This window comes from Ornithorhynchus anatinus, chromosome 12, assembly GCF_004115215.2.
Source record: "Ornithorhynchus anatinus isolate Pmale09 chromosome 12, mOrnAna1.pri.v4, whole genome shotgun sequence".
Classification (NCBI taxonomy): Eukaryota; Metazoa; Chordata; class Mammalia; order Monotremata; family Ornithorhynchidae; genus Ornithorhynchus; species Ornithorhynchus anatinus.
In genome coordinates, this window is record NC_041739.1 from 8,676,108 (window position 1) to 8,695,088 (window position 18,981).

Here is an 18,981-nt window from a genome sequence, read left to right on the forward strand (position 1 = left end):
GTGGTATTTATTGAGCAGTCATTCTTGACACACTAAGTCTTTGGGAGAGTATAATAGAGTTAACAGTTTCCCTGCCCCCAAGAGGCTTGTGTTTACAGATGAGGAAACTGGAGTCCAGAGTGGCTAAGTAACTTGCCCAAGAACACACAGCAGGCAAGTGGTGCCACTGGGAATAGAACAGGGTCTCCCAAGTCTCAGCCCGATGCTCTTTCCACTAGGCCATGCTGCCTGCCAAGGGTTTCTACCGTAACCAATCAAGGTCTGAATTTGGCAGGTTCTCCTGTGGAATACAGCTAGATAGAAGTCATCTCACTGTGTTCATGGAGGCTGCTCATTTGGACAAGTTCCATAAAGGTGGGGAACTGAAATGAGAAAAGGAACAATATGACATATTTCTGCTTTTTCCCTTCTAAAAGAGAATATAATGCTGATTTATTCAACACTTCAACTCCGTTTTAAGGACTATTTTCTCTTCCAGTTTCACTCTCCCTTTAAAGTTGATGGAAACCAAGAATTTCAGGCCTCAGCGGGGATCTTTTCCTCGTCATTTAATCTATGGAAGCTCTTGAGACAAGAAATAACTCATAGCAATCAATCAGTCAATGTTTATTGAGTACTTACTATCTGAAGAGCTCTGTGCTAAGTGCTTGGGAGAGTACAAACAATAGAGTTAGCAGACATGTTCCCTTCCCACAATGAGCTTATTGTCTAGAAATGAGCATAAGGCAGAGTTATGAGTCCTTTCCCTTCAGATTCACTATTTAATAGAATAAGAGATGCTAGACTATAAGCTCCCCCAGTAAGACCCTTGAGGTCTGAGATCACTTCTACCTATTCTATTGTTCTCTCCCAAGAGCTTTGCACAGTGCTCTGAGCGGAGTAAATATTTAATAAAGATTCATGACTGACTAGACTGACCAATCAATGTTTTTATGATTTTCATGGTTTTGAGAAACCTTGCGCTTACCCCCATGATGTAGCTTTAAAGAATCTCAAGTAAAAATGATTACTCCTTACTTCTCAGCTCAGACCAATCCTCTTTCTGGCTAATCAGCTTTTCCAGCTAAAGAATAAGTACTAATCACAATTTTTTGTATGTACACTGAACTTTTCATATTTGAATCCCCTGTTCCTGAACTCCCAAAAGATAAAAATCAGACTTCTGTGTTTTCCATCCATGGAATCTATGTTCATCTGCATCTGGAATATTCATGAAGATCCATAAATAGCCATCTGAGTAAAACATAGGTATTCTAGATTGCATGAATGAATCAGGTTTTTGTGAGGAAAAAGAATGTTAAGAGAACATGCTTATTCAGACTACAATTGCTGTTGCTAAAAGGAATTCACTCACACTGAACTGAGGAATTTGGAATAATAATTTCTAATAGTGAAACATTAAACATATGTGGCAAGCTCTGTGGTAGATATAATATCATCACATCGGACACAGCCTCTGTCCCAAGAAAGGCTCACAATTTAGCAGACAAAGAGAACAGGTATGCCATTCCATTTTACAGCTGAGGAAACTGAGGTACAGAGAAGTAAAGTGACTTGTCAGTGGTAGAGCTGGGATTACAACCTGCCCACTGCTCTAGACTGCCTCCTTCAACTTCAAAAATATTTACCACAAAAGCTTCAAGGTAGAGTCATTTTCAGCTAGGATAAGCCAATTCATTTTAGCTCCCTCTAAGTCCTTTCTTCCCCTCTCAGGGTTGCACCTGGAGAATTTGCATTACTCTACCACTTTCAACTACAGGAGGGAGAGTCAAGCAGAGGCCTGTCCATTCCATTCCTAGCATGGACAGTGGCTAGGTAGTGGAAGACAATCTGCTACAAGTCAAAACTCACCTGTGCTGGGCAGCTGCAGCAGGGGAGAGAGTCGAGGGTGGAGACTCAAGTTTACCACACAGAAGAAGGCGGTGGTAAATCATTTCTGTATTTTTACCGAGAAAACTCTATGGATACCCTATCAGAACGATTGCAAATAGAGATGGGGCATTCTGGGAAAGATGTGTCCATGGCATCGTTATGGGTTGGAGATGACTTGACAACATAAGATAAATCCTTCCTTGACTAGAAATTCATAAATATCTGATTTTCTCTAATTAGGAGTCAGATTGCTCTCGGTCAGTTAAAATACATCCCAGATGTGAATTTGAAAGCGTTTTTAAGGTTTGTGTAAGACACATATGGCTTCTCTCCATCTTTGACTTAAATAATAACAATAATTTCAATAATTATAATTTTATATTTAATAACTTAATTATTGTTCAAAGTCAAATGTAGAGATAATTCATATGCATTATTATTATCATGGCACTTATGAGACACTTAGTATGTCAAGCACTAAACTAAATGCTGGAGTAAGATACACAATGATCAGGTCTGAAATAGTCCCTGTCCCTCATGGGGCTCACAGTCTAAGTAGGAGGGAGTAGAATTTAATCCCCAGTTTACAGATGAGGAAACTGAAGCAGAGAAAAGTTAGGAGAGTTGCCCAAGGTCACATAGCAAGTAAGTAGCAGAGCTGGAATTTGAACCTAGGTCCTTTGACTCCCAGGCCCTTTCCATGAAGCCACACTCTTTCCTCTGTTTTAGCTACTGCACCTCCAGACTTCTACCATGTCGAGTGACCCTTTCTATAGATCAACAACTAAGACTGGCCACAGAGACATAAGATGATGGTCAACACCCCTGGAACCCTCAGGGAATTCTTCCTGCTGGATGTATGTGTTGAAATTTAAGTCTTGAGTAGGGGAAGAGTGGGCGGCACTGTAGCATAAATCCACAGATGGAGTGAAATGAGCAAATTTCAAATGTTAGGAGACTTTACTAGGCCAGCAGCAGCTGACTTCAGGCTAATACGCTAGCACTTTTGTATTTAATAAAGTGGCAGAGGGATCTAATCCACATTATGATCTAATGGCCTGTGAAACATAATATAATTAAAAAGCTGTGCCTATGAAGCACAGAGTAAGTTTTTACTGCCCTGCCACAAGCCTTTGAAGGATAGATCTAATGTATTGAAACTACCTGTTTAGTAGGGAAAATGACGCCTCATGAAGAACCCTTGTCCTTCTGACTTCCAGAGAACAGGCCTGGAAGTCAGAAGGACAGGGGTTCTGATCCTGGCTATGCCACTTTGTTTTCTGTGTAACTTTGGGGAAGTCACCTTCACTTCCCTGTGCCTCAGTTAACTCATCTGGGCAGTGGGGGTGAAGTCAGTGAGCCCCATGTTGCATTGGGACTGTTTGTATCTGCCCCAGAGCTTAGTTCAGTGCCCGGCATATAGTAAGCACTTAACAAATACTACAAATCGTTAAGATGTCCTCCATCTCAAACTTCACTTTCCCCTCTGGACTATAAGCTCGCTGTGGGCAGGGAACATGTCTACCAACTCTGCACCCAGTGTGACCTCTCAATAAGAACGAATGAATGAAAAAAAAATGATTGGTTTCTATGTCCACTGAAATATTATCAGCAAATTCCAACCTGTCATTAGTATTCATGGTAATGTCTGTAGCCCTGACTTGGGTTACCTTGTAAGGTCCTTGAGGACAGGGAGTGTTCTTACCAATTCTAAAATGCATCCAGAGCTTAGAACAAGTGCTTGGTACATAGTAAATGCTTAGAAATGCCATTATCATTATTATACTCTGCCAAACACTTAGTCCAGTACTCTGAACACAGTGAGTGCTCAATAAGTACAACTGATTGATTCACTTAAGGTTGTGGATATCGGCTCAAATATATATAAGCAGGATTTTGTGTCTCCATGAAATTAGAAGATAAAAGTGGAGTGGCACTCAGTCAGGCACCCGTACTTACTGAGAGGATATTTTTATAGTGATTTCCTTGTCTTCCAGAAAATGAAAATGGTATTTGTTCAGCGCTGAACTAAGCACTGGGGTGGATTCAAGCACATCAAGTTGGACACAGTCCCTGTCCCATATGGGGCTCACAGTCTCAGTCCCCTTTTTACAGATGAGAGAAATGAAGTGATATGCCCAATGTCTCAGAGCAGACAAGTGATGGTGCTGGGATTAGAACCCATGACTTTCTGACTCCCAAACCCGTTCTCTATCCACTAAGCCAAAATTGACAAGCAGCAATAGTAGCAAAAAGGCTTCTTATAGCCATTAATGTCCACCAGTTACATGGCATCATTTGCTTGGGTTGGTTTTGTTAAAAATCGACATCACCTCAAGACCCGAGCAAACGGTGCTGCTGAGATGTTCAAAAATCCATAATTAATTTAGCGAGGAAGGCAGTGGCTCTTTGGGAGATTAGGTCTCTCGGCTGGCCAAATATGCATGTGAACTTGACAGAGCCCAGAGGGCTTCTAGAAGCAGCTGATTGCATTTTATCACACCCAAACATCTAGGAAATTGGCCTAAAATCTTCCTGTTTCATTCTGACAAGTTGGAAGAGTTCCAATCAGTTCCCTGATCCTAGAGTGAACTTTGGCTCAATATGCTCTCTTCAACCAACCAATCAATTAATTAATAGTATTTACCATGGGCTTACTCTGTGCAGCCCACTGTGGGCAGGGATTGTCTCTCTTTATTGCCCTATTGTACTTTTCAAGGGCTTAGTACAGTGCTCTGCACCAGTAAGTGCTCAATAAATACAATTGAATGAATGAATAATAATTGTTTGGGAGGTTATCATTAGTGAGTAGACATGAACCCTAAACTCAGTGGGCTTTCAAGCTAGCTGGGGGAGACAGACACGAAAATCAATTACAGGAAGGAGAAGAAACAAGTTTAAAGATATGTACATAAGTGCTGTGGGGGAAGGAATAGTGTGAGTTCATTGTGGGCAAGGAACATGTCTACCAACTCTGTTGTATTCTTCTCTCCCAAGCACTTGGATAGTGCTCTGCATATAGTAAGAGCTCAATAAATATCATTGATAGAGCACTTATCAATCAATGATATTTATTGAGTGCTCACGGTGTACAGAGCACTGAACCAAACATTTGGGAGAGTACAATAAAATAGAGTGGGTAAACACAATCCCCACCCTGCAGGAGCTTACGGTCAAACCAGAGACACAGACAATAAAATAAATTACAGATAGAGGGCTTATCTCTATTGCTGTATTGTCCTTTCCAAGTGCTTAGTACAGTGCTCTGCACCCAATAAGCGCTCAATAAATACAACGGAATGAATTGAATAATAACTGTTTGGGAGGGTACTATTAGATAGTAGACATGAGCCCTAAACTCAGTGGGCTTTCAAGCTAGCTGGGGAAGACAGACACTAAAATCAATTATTAATAATAAATGTCAGGGTATAAGAATATGTGCAGAAGGGCTCTGGAGCTTAGGTGAGTATCAAAGCACTTAGGGAGCTAAAGTTCCTCCAATAACATTTTGGAAGGTGTGTCATGTGAAGCCAGAACTTTCAGTCTCCAGGTGAAGACCCAGGGTCCAATTTGAAGTCAACTTTGGTCAGCGGCATTATATCACATCTTTTGTCTTTTGTGTGGGACATAAGGCAGTGCTGCGGAAACTCCCTGCCTTTATCCATGGATCTGTTCAGCCTCCTACCTCTCTCCTGCTTTTCCCACAAAAGACAGGGCCAATGAAAAATTAAGCTTTCACACTCAGCTTCCCACCAGCCTCTTCCATCTCTTCTTCATCTCAGTGGCCAGAAATCGATGGGACCTACCTCATCTGTCTCGGAAGATTTTGCAGAAGAGAGGGACAATTCTAATTTCTCCACGTCCAGAAAGTGGTTCGTTAATGAAAGTAGATTAAGGGCTGTGAATCTGCTGCGGAGGGTGGGTGTTGAAGAAACTCACATATACGTGCACTTGTCTGCGAATCACAGTTTGCTTCTTAACTTGTGCCACATTCAATTCATCAATAGTATATATTGTATGCTTCCTGTGTGTGCATATCTCTGTACTCAATGGTTGGAAGAGTATAGTAAAAATACATGAACTTTTCCTCAAGAAACTAAAAATCTAAAGGGAGTAGTAGGTAGAAGTAAATTATTTATAAATAGTGAAAGCAAGGAAAGAACACTCAACTGATGATGGCAGTGTGGTCTAGTGGAAAGAGCATGGGGCTGGAGGTCAGTGGATCTAGGTTCTAATTATAGCTTTTCCACTTGCCACCTGTAGGAGCCTGAACAAGTCATTTAACTTCTCTGTATCTCAGTTTCCTCACCTGTAAAATGAGGTTATCACACCAGTTCTCCCTCCCACTTAGACTGTGAGCCTCACATTGAACAGAACTGTGCCTGACCTGGTTATTTTATTCATTCAATAGTATTTATTGAGTGCTTACTATGTGCAGAGCACTGTACTAAGTGCTTGGAATGTACAATTTGGCAACAGATAGAGACAATCCCTGCCCAATGACGGGCTCACAGTCTAAATCTATCCCAGCATTTAGTAGAATGGTTGACAGATGGTAAATCCCTAAAAAATACCTCAATCATTATTCTACCGAGAGCTTAGAAAGATGAAGAGGTAAATAAGTGAGAAAATGAGTCACATTTGCAAATTGATGTATAGTCAGTCTGTCAATCATATGTATTTAGTGCTTACTCTGTGCAGAGTACTGTATTAAGTGCTTGGGAGAGTAAAATATAGCAATAGACACATTTCCCACCCACAATGAGCTTACAGTCTAGAGGAGGAGACAGATATTAATATAAATTAATTTTAGATATGTACATAAGTGCTGTAGGGCTAGGAGGGGCTAAAGGACATAACGGCTAAGGGTATCTATTAGTTTTCCTGTACATGGGGGGAGTGGCAATTTATTGGTGAAATTATTTGCCTTACGGATGAGATACTTTACAGGAAATGTTTAAAGATGGAGAGAGCTGTATTCTGATGGATTCGAATAGGGAGGGTGTTACCTTCATTCATTTGATCTTATTTATTGAGCGTCTACCGTTTACAAAGCACAGGTAAGAACAGTGGAATGAGCTAAGATCTGGAGAAGCGATAGTCAAAAACAAATACAGTGAGAAAGTTCCCTTGAGAGAAGCCAAGATGGAAGGTTGGAGAACTGCAGGTGAAGAGTAAAGATAGTTAAGCAGAAGAATGAATCCTGGTAGAGAGCCTTGAAGCCAACAGTTAGAAGTTTCTTCTTGGTGCAGAGGGTAATTGGTAACCACTGAAGGATTTGGGAGGAGAGGAGAGGTGTGAGTTAAATGACGTAGAGAGAGTTTCAGGAGGCAGAATATAGTATAGACTTCAGAGAGGAGAGTTTAGAGTCAGGGAGGTCAGGAGGAAGATGATATAGCAGTCAAGCTGCTAGATGGTAAGAGCTTGAATCAGGATGGCAGCTCTTTCGTGGAGAATAAGTGGTAAATACTGTGGAGGGAAAAATGACGAACTTTAATTTTTTTCTTCTTGATATGGCCGTACTTCACAGTGGCCTAACAGAACCAATTTTAGCACAAAAGAAGTGGAACTAACTTCTTTCTGATCAGTTATCTATTTGGATCTTGATTCACTTTTCTTTTAGGAAATGCAGGTGACAAAAACAGGTCAACTTCCATTTCTAATTCACTCACAGAATTAAGTATGATAAAAAAGAAAAACTTCTAAGAGTCCAGAGCCGATAAGAAATCAGCCATGTGGACTGTAATTCAGAGACCACTTTGTGGATTCCAACAGAAATTCTCTCTAAAATGGGGCTGATCTGAATCTGAATTTCAAAACTTACAAAAATCAGCTGCTGAGGTTGTTATCCAAGAGTGGAAATAGCAGGATGCAGTAGCAGGAAAAGTTCCCAATGATCAATCTCAACCAGAGAAACTCAGTTCAAACCATCTCTCCACTTCTCATGGCTCAGGAAAATGAATTCTCTCAATATTGACATGAATGCTGCTTAACCCCAAGATAATGCCAAGATGTGGGCATTTCACAACAACACTTCCCTCTCCATGGGAATGGGAAGGCCTGTGATCCTACTTTAAGAGGAAAGAATATCCTGGACTCAAACATATTTCTGATGCTCTCATTCCTTTCATTAGATACTCGTGCTGCAAAAAGAATCAGTTGTCATAATGATAGTGACAAATACAAATTGAGGCTATGCTTCACCATCTCCACAGTAAGCACATTTCAACATAGCTTCCACATTAAGTGCCTAGGAATCCTCACATCGATCGTGGATTTTACCTAGAATTGCCTAAGAACCAAGCTTCAACATCAGTCCTGACACCAGTAAATGTTGCATGGCTTAGTGGAAAGAGCACGGTCTTGGGAGTCAGAGGTCATGGGTTCTAATCCCAGCTCTGCCACTCATCAGTTTTGTGACTTGGTGCAAGTCACTTCCCTTCTCACTTCCCTTCTCTGTGCCTCAGTTACCTCATCTGTAAAATGGGGATTAAGACTGTGAGCCCCATGTGGGACAACCTGAATACCTAACCCCAGCACTTAGAACAGTGCTTGGCACATAGTAGGTGCTCAACAAACACCATTATTACTATTTTTACAGGGTCACAAAGTGTAGTGCAGGGACACACAAAAAATAGCTAAATTAGAGAAACAGACTCCAAAGAATTAGGGTTTTATAACACAGGGCTGAGCCTGACTTGATATTTCTCTTTAAAGAGATTTAGGAATTTTTAGCATAGCATGAACCAAAGGAGCAGAGCTAAGAGTAGCAACAACACTAGAAATCGAGTAATCAATGGTATTAATTGAGCATTTGTTAGGTGCAAAATGCAGTACTAAGCACTTGGGAAAGAGCAATACAAATAGATACAGTAGAGCTAATTCCTGCCCTCAAGAAGCTTACAATTTATTGGGAGATGCATACAACCAGGAAACCACTGTCTAGAAATGTACTTTGGGGGCACGGAACGTGTCTATGGACCTGTTATATTATACTCTTCTAAGTGCTTAGTACAGTGGATAGAGCACAGGCCTGGGAGTCAGAAGGACCTGGGTTATAATACCGGATCCGCTACTTGTCTGTTGTGTGACCTTGGACAAGTCAAACATCTCTCTGTCTCAATTACCTCATCTGCAAACTGGGGATTAAGATTGTGAGCCTAATGTGGGACAGGGACTGTGTCCAACCTGGCAAGCGTGTATCTATATACCCTAATGCTTAGAGCAGTGCTTGATACATAGTAAGCACTTAAATACCATTATCATCAGTACACTGCACACAGTAAGAGCTCAATAAGTGATTGATTGATTGTGTCTGCTCATTTTTGAGACAATCACACGACTTACACCATGCTTGCAAAACTCAGAGTCTAGGAGGCCGGGAAACACAGCCCCACATTTGGACACGGAGCACCTGAACAACGCTTATGGTTGCCTTAACGGTCAGAAATAGGGAGCACCTATTTCAACGTCGACACAAATGGCAGGTCCTTTGGAATCAAATGAGAGGGTGAGTCCCTTTTTTTTTTTTGTGAGCAGACCCGAACGGAAGCTCTAGTAGCATGATTTCCATGGCTCACAAGGAAAGTGTGAGATATTTGCAATGAGATTTAGATTTGCTGTGAGTCACGAATGTGTGATCTAAAAATCCGTGCTGGGGGAAAATAGGAAGTACATGCAACATACCCCTTATATAAAGAGAGAAGTAGAGTGCTATAGGTATTGGTTAGTCAGAGTCCTTCAATTCTTTTAGCATCACCCTTTTAAATAACACACATAATAGATTTTTTTAATTGACAAATTTTCTCTCTACCAAAGAAGGGGTTATTGGAAAGCAAGGACTCTTTCCTTGCTTCTTCTTCTTTCCCTTGTGTATATCGGTGATATGAGTGCCAGGTCTCTCATTTATTATTAATCCAAAAAGAGCTGGAAAGACATCTTCTGAAAACAGAGCAAAGTGTTTTGTCCAGCTACAAAATTCCATGAAACTGTCAGATTCCAGTGTGTCTGTTACTATATTACTAATCCCAGGAGATGCCAATATCTTTGGAAATAATTTATTTCCTTGCTAAACATATTTAAGGCACGTGGTATGGTGCTCTGCATAAAATTAGCGCCCAACCAATCAGTCAATAAATGAATGGTATTTATTAAGCACTTACTGTGTGCAGAACACTGTTCTATGTGTTTGGGATACCACAACAGAATTGATAGATATATTCCCTGCCCACAAGGAGTTTACAGTCTTCAATGATAAATGCTCTGTGATTCCTTCTCCCCATCCTCCCAATTCTACCATTTCTCCACCATTTTAAGCAACTAATATGGAAACTTAACCTTTGCTGTATGTTGTGATGATAAAAGTTACATGGTAAAGATATGAAACCACACAGGGGAAAGATACCAAGAAGTAGGAAGGCGTAATAGAAAGAGCACGGGCCAGGGAGAGTCAGGATTCCTGGGTTCTAATCCCGGTTCTGCCAATGACATGCTCTAAGACATGGGCAAGTCACAAGTTGTCCCTCTCTCCCCTCATTATGGGCAGGGAATGTGTCCATTCGTTGTTATAGTGTATTCTCTCAAGTGTTTAGCACAGTGCTCTGTACACAGTAAGTGCTCAATAAATGTGATTGAATGACTGAACTTTCTGTGCCTCAATTACTTCATCTGTAAAATGGGGATTAAACACCTGTCCTCCCTCCTACTTAGATTGTGAGAGCCATGTGTGACAGGAACCGGGATCAATCTGATTAGCTTGTATGTACCCAAGTACTTGTATGTACTTGTACTTGTATGCTTGTATGTACCCAAGTATAAGCTGAGAAGCAGCTTGGCTCAGTGGAAAGAGTACGGGCTTTGGAGTCAGGGCTCATGAGTTCAAATCCCAGCTCTGCCACTTGTCGGCTGTGTGACTCTGGGCAAGTCACTTAACTTCTCTGTGCCTCAGTTCCCTCATCTGTAAAATGGGGATTAAGACTGTGAGCCCCACGTGGGACAACCTGATTCCCCTGTGTCTACCCCAGCGCTTAGACCAGTGCTCGGCACATAGTAAGCGCTTAACAAATACCAACATTATTATTATTATTAAGTTCTTAGAACATTGCTTGACACATAGTTAGCACTTAAATGTCATAAGTATTATTATTTGAAAATATTACCAGAGAAAATCTTTTGCTTGTGAGGTGAAGTCAATTCTGCCTTGTTAGGCAAGTCTATTTTCAAAATTTTATTGCATTTACAACTGTTAAAGGTTATCTGCCTGCAGGAATGAAAGTAATGAAATACAGGAAAATATCAGTCACAGAAATTTACCCTTAAACCAAAACGCATAGCCTCATAGAGTTCAACTTTAAATGGGGCTAAACTTTGGACAAATCACTGCTGTCTTATCTCCGTCTTATAATAATAATAATAATAATAACAGTGGCACTTAAGTGCTTGCTATGTGCCAAGCACTGTTCTAAGCTCTGGGGTAGGTACAAGTCATTCGGGTTGGAGACACTTCTTGTCCCCCTTTGGGATCACACCCATAATCCCCGTTTTGCAGATGAGGTAAATGAAGCCCAGAGAAGTTAAATGACTTGCCCGAGGTTACACAGCAGAAATATGGCGGAGTCAGGACCAAGTTCTCCTAGGCCTGTGATCTAACCATCAAGCCACTTGGCTCCTTTTCCCCTCTTCTCACCATTACCTCCCCAACCCCTCCCAGGATTAACTTTCTAAAGAGTACTGTTACATAAGGGAATTCCATTTTTATTCTGCTCTGTTTTTTGTTCTCTTCTCTATACAGACACTGAAAACTGCAATGAGAAATGATCAAGGTCTGTATTGGGGATTTAAGAAAATCTTTCCATTGGAGACAAAATGTGTTGCCTTTTTATTGAAATCTATGAAAAAAAAACTAGAGTAGCTTTTTCTTAGATTCACAGAATTCTCTTTTCATTCAATCAGTGATATTTATTGAGTGCATACTGTGCGCAGAGCACTGTACTAAGCGTTTGAGAGAGTACAATACTACATAGTAGATAGACACATTCCAGTCATCTGATGCTTTGAATCTTTAGCTCATATTTATTTTTTCCAGAAAAAAAACTCATTCGATGATCTCATTTGACTTAGCAACATCGCTGAAAGAGCAGGTGTCACTTCCCCATCATTTTATAGATGAGAAATGCAACTACAGTGGTTAAATGGTTTGCAGGTGGTTATACCACAGTCCGGTCGCGAAGCTGGGGTTAGAAACTGGGTTTATAGATAAACATTCTTCCCATGCGTCCATGTCATAACTTCGCTATGGCTTTGCAACTTCATTACACCATGAAAAGGAAACCATACAGCTAGTTGGCTCACTGAAAGGATATAAAATTCACTGGATAAACATTAGTAGAAATGTTGCACTGAATGTTTTAAGACACGTTTATTCCACCAGACACCCTCAGATGGTCACAAATCAAACAATGGTATCTCATTCATTCAATCATATTTATTGAACATAGTGTGTACAGAGCACTGTACTAAGCACTTGGGATAGTACAACATAACAACAGATTTCCTGCCCACAATGAGCTTACAGTCCTTTTGAATGCTTACTGGGTTCCAAGCACTACAAGCACTTGGGAGACTTTTATATAATAGCAGACATGATTCTGCCATCAAGGAGATGGAGACTCAGATTTATTCCAGATCTCCAACTTCCTAGGTCTCATTCCTTACAAGGAATACCTACACCTTATCTTCAGTTAACTAAAGTTAAGTTGTGATAACTTTCCCAAGAATCTTGACAATTCTGGTATCTGCTATCTGGTAAACAAGCTGAGTTGGCAAATAAAATTTACCCGAAGTCCAGATGGTAAATGAAGAAAAACAGATGGATGAAGAGTTCTTACTCATTTTTATGTATTTCCAATTTTACTGACATACTGGAATCACTGAATAGTGTTTCTATTAATATACATTTAAAATGGTTCCTTGAGTCAACTAATGCCGTTTATGTCTGGAAAGAAGACTCTTTTTTCGTTTTAAAGTAAAACTTAAGACATCCCATGACATCCTAAGTCATTAACTTTTCTTCTCAGAGATATAAGTTTTTTTATTATTATTATTATTATTCAGTTCTTTCTCAAATTTCTAATTCCAGATAGGGGGAGGGTGGGTTTGCACTTTATGGAACACGAGAACCCAGCCAGACTCAGTCAATCTACCAACTCAATTGTATTCTTCTAAGTGGTTAATACAAAGCTCTGCACAGAGGAAGCACTTAATAAATATTACTGATTGATTGATTGTTGCCTGCTCTACAGAATCTCACCTTGAGAAGCAGCATGGAGTAGAGGATAGACCACAGGTCTGGGAGTCAGAAGGTCATAGGTTTCTAATCCTGGCTCCGCCACTTACCTGCTGTGTGACTGTGGGCAAGTCACTTAACTTCTCTGTTCCTCAGTTACCTCATCTGTAAAATGGACATTAAGACTGTAAGCCCCATGCGGGACAGGGACTGTGTCCAACCTGATTAGCTTGTATCTCCCCCAGTGCTTAGAACAGTGTTGGACACATAGTAAGTGCTTAACAAATACCCTAATTATTATTAATAATGAAGGCAAGGCAAGCCAATATGGATATTGCCTTTTTTTAATTGAGGTATAATTGTTATTCAGGTGAGAAGTCACAGCTGATTGGTTATGCATGGCATCTCAATTTATCAATCAAATTTGAGTGCTTCCTGTGAGCAGAACACTGTATTAAGTGCCTGGAGAGTCCACTGTAACAGAGATGGTAGACATATTCCCCTACCCACAAGGAGCTTACAGTCTAGAGGAGAGAAAAACAAATACCTCTGCATCAACCAGAAACTCCTTACCAATAACTTTAAAGAAATCACCTTACCCTTCCTCAGTGTTCTCCCACTACAACTCAGCCCTCACACTTCCCTCCTCTAATGCCAACCTACTCACCGTACCTCGATCTCATATACCTCACTGCCGACCTCTCACCCACGTACTGCCTCTAGCCTGGAATGCCCTCCCTCTTCATATCCAACATATCACTACTCTACCCACCATCAAAATTCATCTGAAAAATCCCATCTCCTACAAGAGGCCTTCCCTTACTAGGTCCTCATTTGTTCTATTCACCTTTCATTCTGCCTCACCTATGGCTTCAAATCTGTACTCCTTAAGCACTTGGTATTTAGCTCACCTTCAACCTCAAAACACTTATGGACATAGTCCTACACTCTGCTGTTTCCTCTATCTATGACTGATTTTAATGTTTGTCTCCCCCTATAAGTCTGTAAGTTCTTGGTGGGCAGGGATCTTGTCTACTGCCTCCATTACGTTGTTCTTTCCCAAGTGCTTAATACAGTGCTCTGCACAGAGTAGGTACTCAGTACATATGAAGAATATTATCTCTCTCTGAACCCATTTTTTTCTTAAGAACCTAACTTACTGCCTAAAAATGCCCACATTCTTCTCTTTTTGATATGCACCTAAGCCATAGCAAACATTTTCAAGGCATGAAAATTATTCCTCATTTATACCTTGGAGGCAATCCTCGATTTATTCCAAATATGTCATTCCTTATCTCTAAGTTTAGAAGTCCCTTCCACTTAATTCCCCCTGCTGTGGTGTCATGGTTTATGTCAACAGAGACTGATGGATGCTATGTCCACTTTGTTCTAATTTGGACAAATTACTGATTCTTCATTTTTCTACTAGTTTCTCCTTCAATAATATGGTGATAAAATTACTCACTATTTCCAGGCCATGGAAGGTCTGGTGAAGAATCCTTTTTTCTAAATCACTAAGATTCTGGAACAAAATAACCATTCAGAGCAATAGCACTTAGAAGCATTATGTTTCCTCTCTAACAGGGACATTGTTTTCTTCGGTTCTTCTGTTGCTCTACTCGATGGAATGCTGGCTCATATGACGACGATTAGTATGACTCAGTCTACCGGGGATACAGTGACTGCCAACACTTCCCTCTCCTAGATGGTGGGATTGTTGGAGAGAGAAGTTAGAGAGAAATATGTAACAGCTAGTTCCCAATTCTACAATTACAGGAGGACTGAACAGATTTTTGCATATTTGTCCAATTCACATTAAGCTGTAATCTACATGGAATAGAACAAATATCTGTTTGGGGAATGATGTTTACAAATTCCAGGTTTCCAAACAGTACGATAGCAGCAGCGTCCCATGCAGCCCAACTAAAGGGGAACTTAAGCTAGATCTTACAGAGAGCATCGTATTTCCCAATGGGACAGTGATGTCTGAAGGGAAGAGGAGTCTTCCTCAGTGATAACTCCTTTGTGAGAGTTCTGACGATATCAGAACTAGTTGGGTCTTCATTAAGGACATGTGCACCCTTCCTTATCTGATCCATCTGCTAAGGAAATGGAATGTATATATCAGTCATGTGAGGACCTCAACATCATGCCATGTCAAATGGCCAATCAAGTCAAATGGGAATACCTGGGGTGGACTAAAGAAGTGGCACCTGAAATTAGTCAAAAAGGTAGGTGAGCTTTTCATTCATTCATTCAATAGTATTTATTGAGCGCTTACTATGTGCAGAGCACCGTACTAAGCGCTTGGGATGAACAAGTCGGCAACAGATAGAGACAGTCCCTGCCGTTTGACGGGCTTACAGTCTAATCGGGGGAGACGGACAGACAAGAACAATGGCAATAAACAGCGTCAAGGGGAAGAACATCTTGTAAAAACAATGGCAACTAAATAGAATCAAGGCGATGTACAATTCATTAACAAAATAAATAGGGTAACGAAAATATATACAGTTGAGCAGACGAGTACAGTGCTGTGGGGATGGGAAGGGAGAGGTGGAGGAGCAGAGGGAAAAGGGGAAAATGAGGCTTTAGCTGCGGAGAGGTAAAGGGGGGATGGCAGAGGGAGTAGAGGGGGAAGAGGAGCTCAGTCTGGGAACGCCTCTTGGAGGAGGTGATTTTTAAGTAGGGTTTTGAAGAGGGAAAGAGAATCAGTTTGGCGGAGGTGAGGAGGGAGGGCGTTCCGGGACCGCGGGAGGCCGTGACCCGGGGGTCGACGGCGGGATAGGCGAGACCGAGGGACGGTGAGGAGGTGGGCGGCAGAGGAGCGGAGCGTGCGGGGTGAGCGGTAGAAAGAGAGAAGGGAGGAGAGGTAGGAAGGGGCAAGGTGATGGAGAGCCTTGAAGCCTAGAGTGAGGAGTTTTTGTTTGGAGCGGAGGTCGATAGGCAACCACTGGAGTTGTTTAAGAAGGGGAGTGACATGCCCAGATCGTTTCTGCAGGAAGATGAGCCGGGCGGCGGAGTGAAGAATAGACCGGAGCGGGGCGAGAGAGGAGGAAGGGAGATCAGAGAGAAGGCTGACACAGTAGTCTAGCCGGGATATAACGAGAGCCCGTAATAATAATAATAATAATGTTGGTATTTGTTAAGCGCTTACTATGTGCCAAGCACTGTTCTAAGCGCTGGGGTAGACATAAGGGAATCAGGTTGTCCCACGTGGGGCTCACAGTCTTCATCCCCATTTTACAGATGAGGGAACTGAGGCACAGAGAAGTTAAGTGACTTGCCCACAGTCACACAGCCGACAAGTGGCAGAGCTGGGATTCGAACTCATGAGCCCTGACTCCAAAGCCCGTGCTCTTTCCACTGAGCCACGGTAATAGTAAGGTAGCCGTTTGGGTGGAGAGGAAAGGGTGGATCTTGGCGATATTGTAGAGGTGAAACCGTCAGGTCTTGGTAACGGATAGGATGTGTGGGGTGAACGAGAGGGACGAGTCAAGGATGACACCGAGATCGCAGGCCCGAGAGACGGGAAGGATGGTCGTGCCATCCACGGTGATAGAGAAGTCTGGGAGAGGACCGGGTTTGGGAGGGAAGATGAGGAGCTCAGTCTTGCTCATGTTGAGTTTTAGGTGGCGGGCCGACATCCAGGTGGAGACGTCCCGGAGGCAGGAGGAGATGCGAGATAGAGAAGCAGCGTGGCTCAGTGGAAAGAGTACGGGCTTTGGGGTCAGAGGTCATGGGTTCGAATCCCAGCTCTGCCACTTGTCAGCTGTGTGACTGTGGGCCAGTCACTTCACTTCTCTGTGCCTCAGTTACCTCATCTGTAAAATGGGGATTAAGACTGTGAGCCCCACGTGGGACAACCTGATTCCCTTGTGTCTACCCCAGCGCTTAGAACAGTGCTCTGCCCATAGTAAGCGCTTAACAAATACCAACATTATTATTATTATGCGAGCCTGAAGGGAGGGGGAGAGGACAGGGGCGGAGATGTAGATCTGCATGTCATCTGCGTGGAGATGGTAGTCAAAGCCGTGAGAGCGAATGAGTTCACCGAGGGAGTGAGTGTAAATGGAGAACAGAAGAGGGCCAAGAACTGACCCTTGAGGAACTCCAACAGTTAAAGGATGGGAGGGGGAGGAGGCTCCAGCGAAGGAGACCGAGAATGATCGGCCAGAGAAGTAAGAGGAGAACCGGGAGAGGACAGAGTCCGTGAAGCCAAGGTGAGATAAGGTATGGAGGAGGAGGGGATGGTCGACAGTGTCAAAGGCAGCAGAGAGGTCAAGGAGGATTAGAATGGAGTAGGAGCCATTGGATTTGGTAAGAAGGAGGTCACGGGTGACCTTAGAGAGAGCAGTCTCGGTAGAGTGGAGGGGACGGAAGCCAGATCGGAAGGGGTCTAGGAGAGAATGGGAGTTAAGGAATTCTAGGCATCGATTGTAGACGACTCGTTCTAGGATTTTGGAAAGGAAGGGTAGTAGGGAGATAGGACGATAACTGGAGGGGGAAGTGGGGTCAAGAGCAGGTTTTTTTAGGATGGGGGAGACGTGGGCATGTTTGAAGGCAGAGGGGAAGGAGCCCTTGGAGATTGAGTGGTTAAAAATAGAAGTTAAGGAAGGGAGGAGGGCAGGGGCGATGGTTTTAAGAAGGTGAGAGGGAATGGGGTCCGAGGCGCAGGTGGAGGGGTGGCACTTGCGAGGAGGGAGGAGATCTCCTCTGAGGATACTGCAGGGAAGGATGGGAAAGTAGGGGAGGGGGTTGGTGGGGGGGAGGGGAGAGGCGGAGGGGTGACTTTGGGGAGCTCAGACCTGATCGTGTTGAGCTGACATTGGGGTTCCTGGGATAGGTTCTGACACAGGTCTAAAGGTTTGAGGGGAAGAGAATATTAGACTTTGCTTATACAATCTCTACTGATAATAACTTAGAGTTTAAGTTCTATTTGGTTAGGGCAAGAGTCCAGACAGGAATGTTGATTTCTCTCCATTTCAGATCTTTTCAAAGAGAAATCTACCTTGTGCAGATGCAACCCAAGAGTATATACCAGAGTAACAAGTAACATTATTAGGACACGAACCTGAAGTTTAAACTTCCTGCCACTACTAGTGGTAAGATTTATTGGAACCAACGGGAAGATATTATGACAAGGACCTGAAATAATGCCAACCTTTCTTAGAACCAGTGTTCCTTTTGGTCTAGTATTCTTACTCCAATCATGATCAAAGGATGTTTAGAAGGAAAGTGTGCTAGGTGGCCTTCTTGACATCCATCCTAGTGATTAGAAAGGCACCATAATAATCCAACATCCATAACTCTCCTTTCCACATCCATATTAACCTTTTAAGAGCTAAAGGTCTGACTTCCTGAATTCATCTAAAACTTCCCTGAACCTAATATTATCTTAAGGCTATGATAAAAAAATCCATATTAATCAAGGGTATTTTACTGAGCGCTTACTATGTATAGAGCTCTGTACTAAGCACTTGAGATAATACAACGGTGTTGTGGACACATTCCCTGCCCACAGCAAATTTACACACTAGAGTTGCTAAAAGGTTGTTAGTTGTAGAATGCTTTTCTCTAAAGTTAGCAAGATCATTGTGAAGGATTCTAAAATTTTACAGCACATAAAACTAGAATATCCCAAGATGTATATGTTGGCTGTAGCAATTTCTATCTTTCTATGATTTGGTGCCTGATGAAATTTGTTTATGAAATCATATGTGTTTTCAAATGGAATATGAAATATGGAATTTTGGAGAAAAAAAATAAAGAAGAAATATTAATCCTGATTGTTTTTCTCTCTCCCTGAGAAATGAACCTTAATG

At 42.1% G+C, this 18,981-nt stretch overlaps 1 protein-coding gene and 1 non-coding gene across 3 annotated transcripts in view; one reads left to right on the forward strand and one right to left on the reverse strand.

Annotated features, from left to right (window-relative positions):
* Positions 1-18,981, reverse strand: part of GALNTL6 (polypeptide N-acetylgalactosaminyltransferase like 6) — a 772,653-nt gene that overhangs the window by 595,935 nt on the left and 157,737 nt on the right. The window lies entirely within an intron of this gene.
* LOC114815802 lies at positions 1,704-1,841 on the forward strand. Its single transcript, XR_003763604.1, has one exon. It is a non-coding gene; the product is annotated as a small nucleolar RNA SNORA7 (small nucleolar RNA).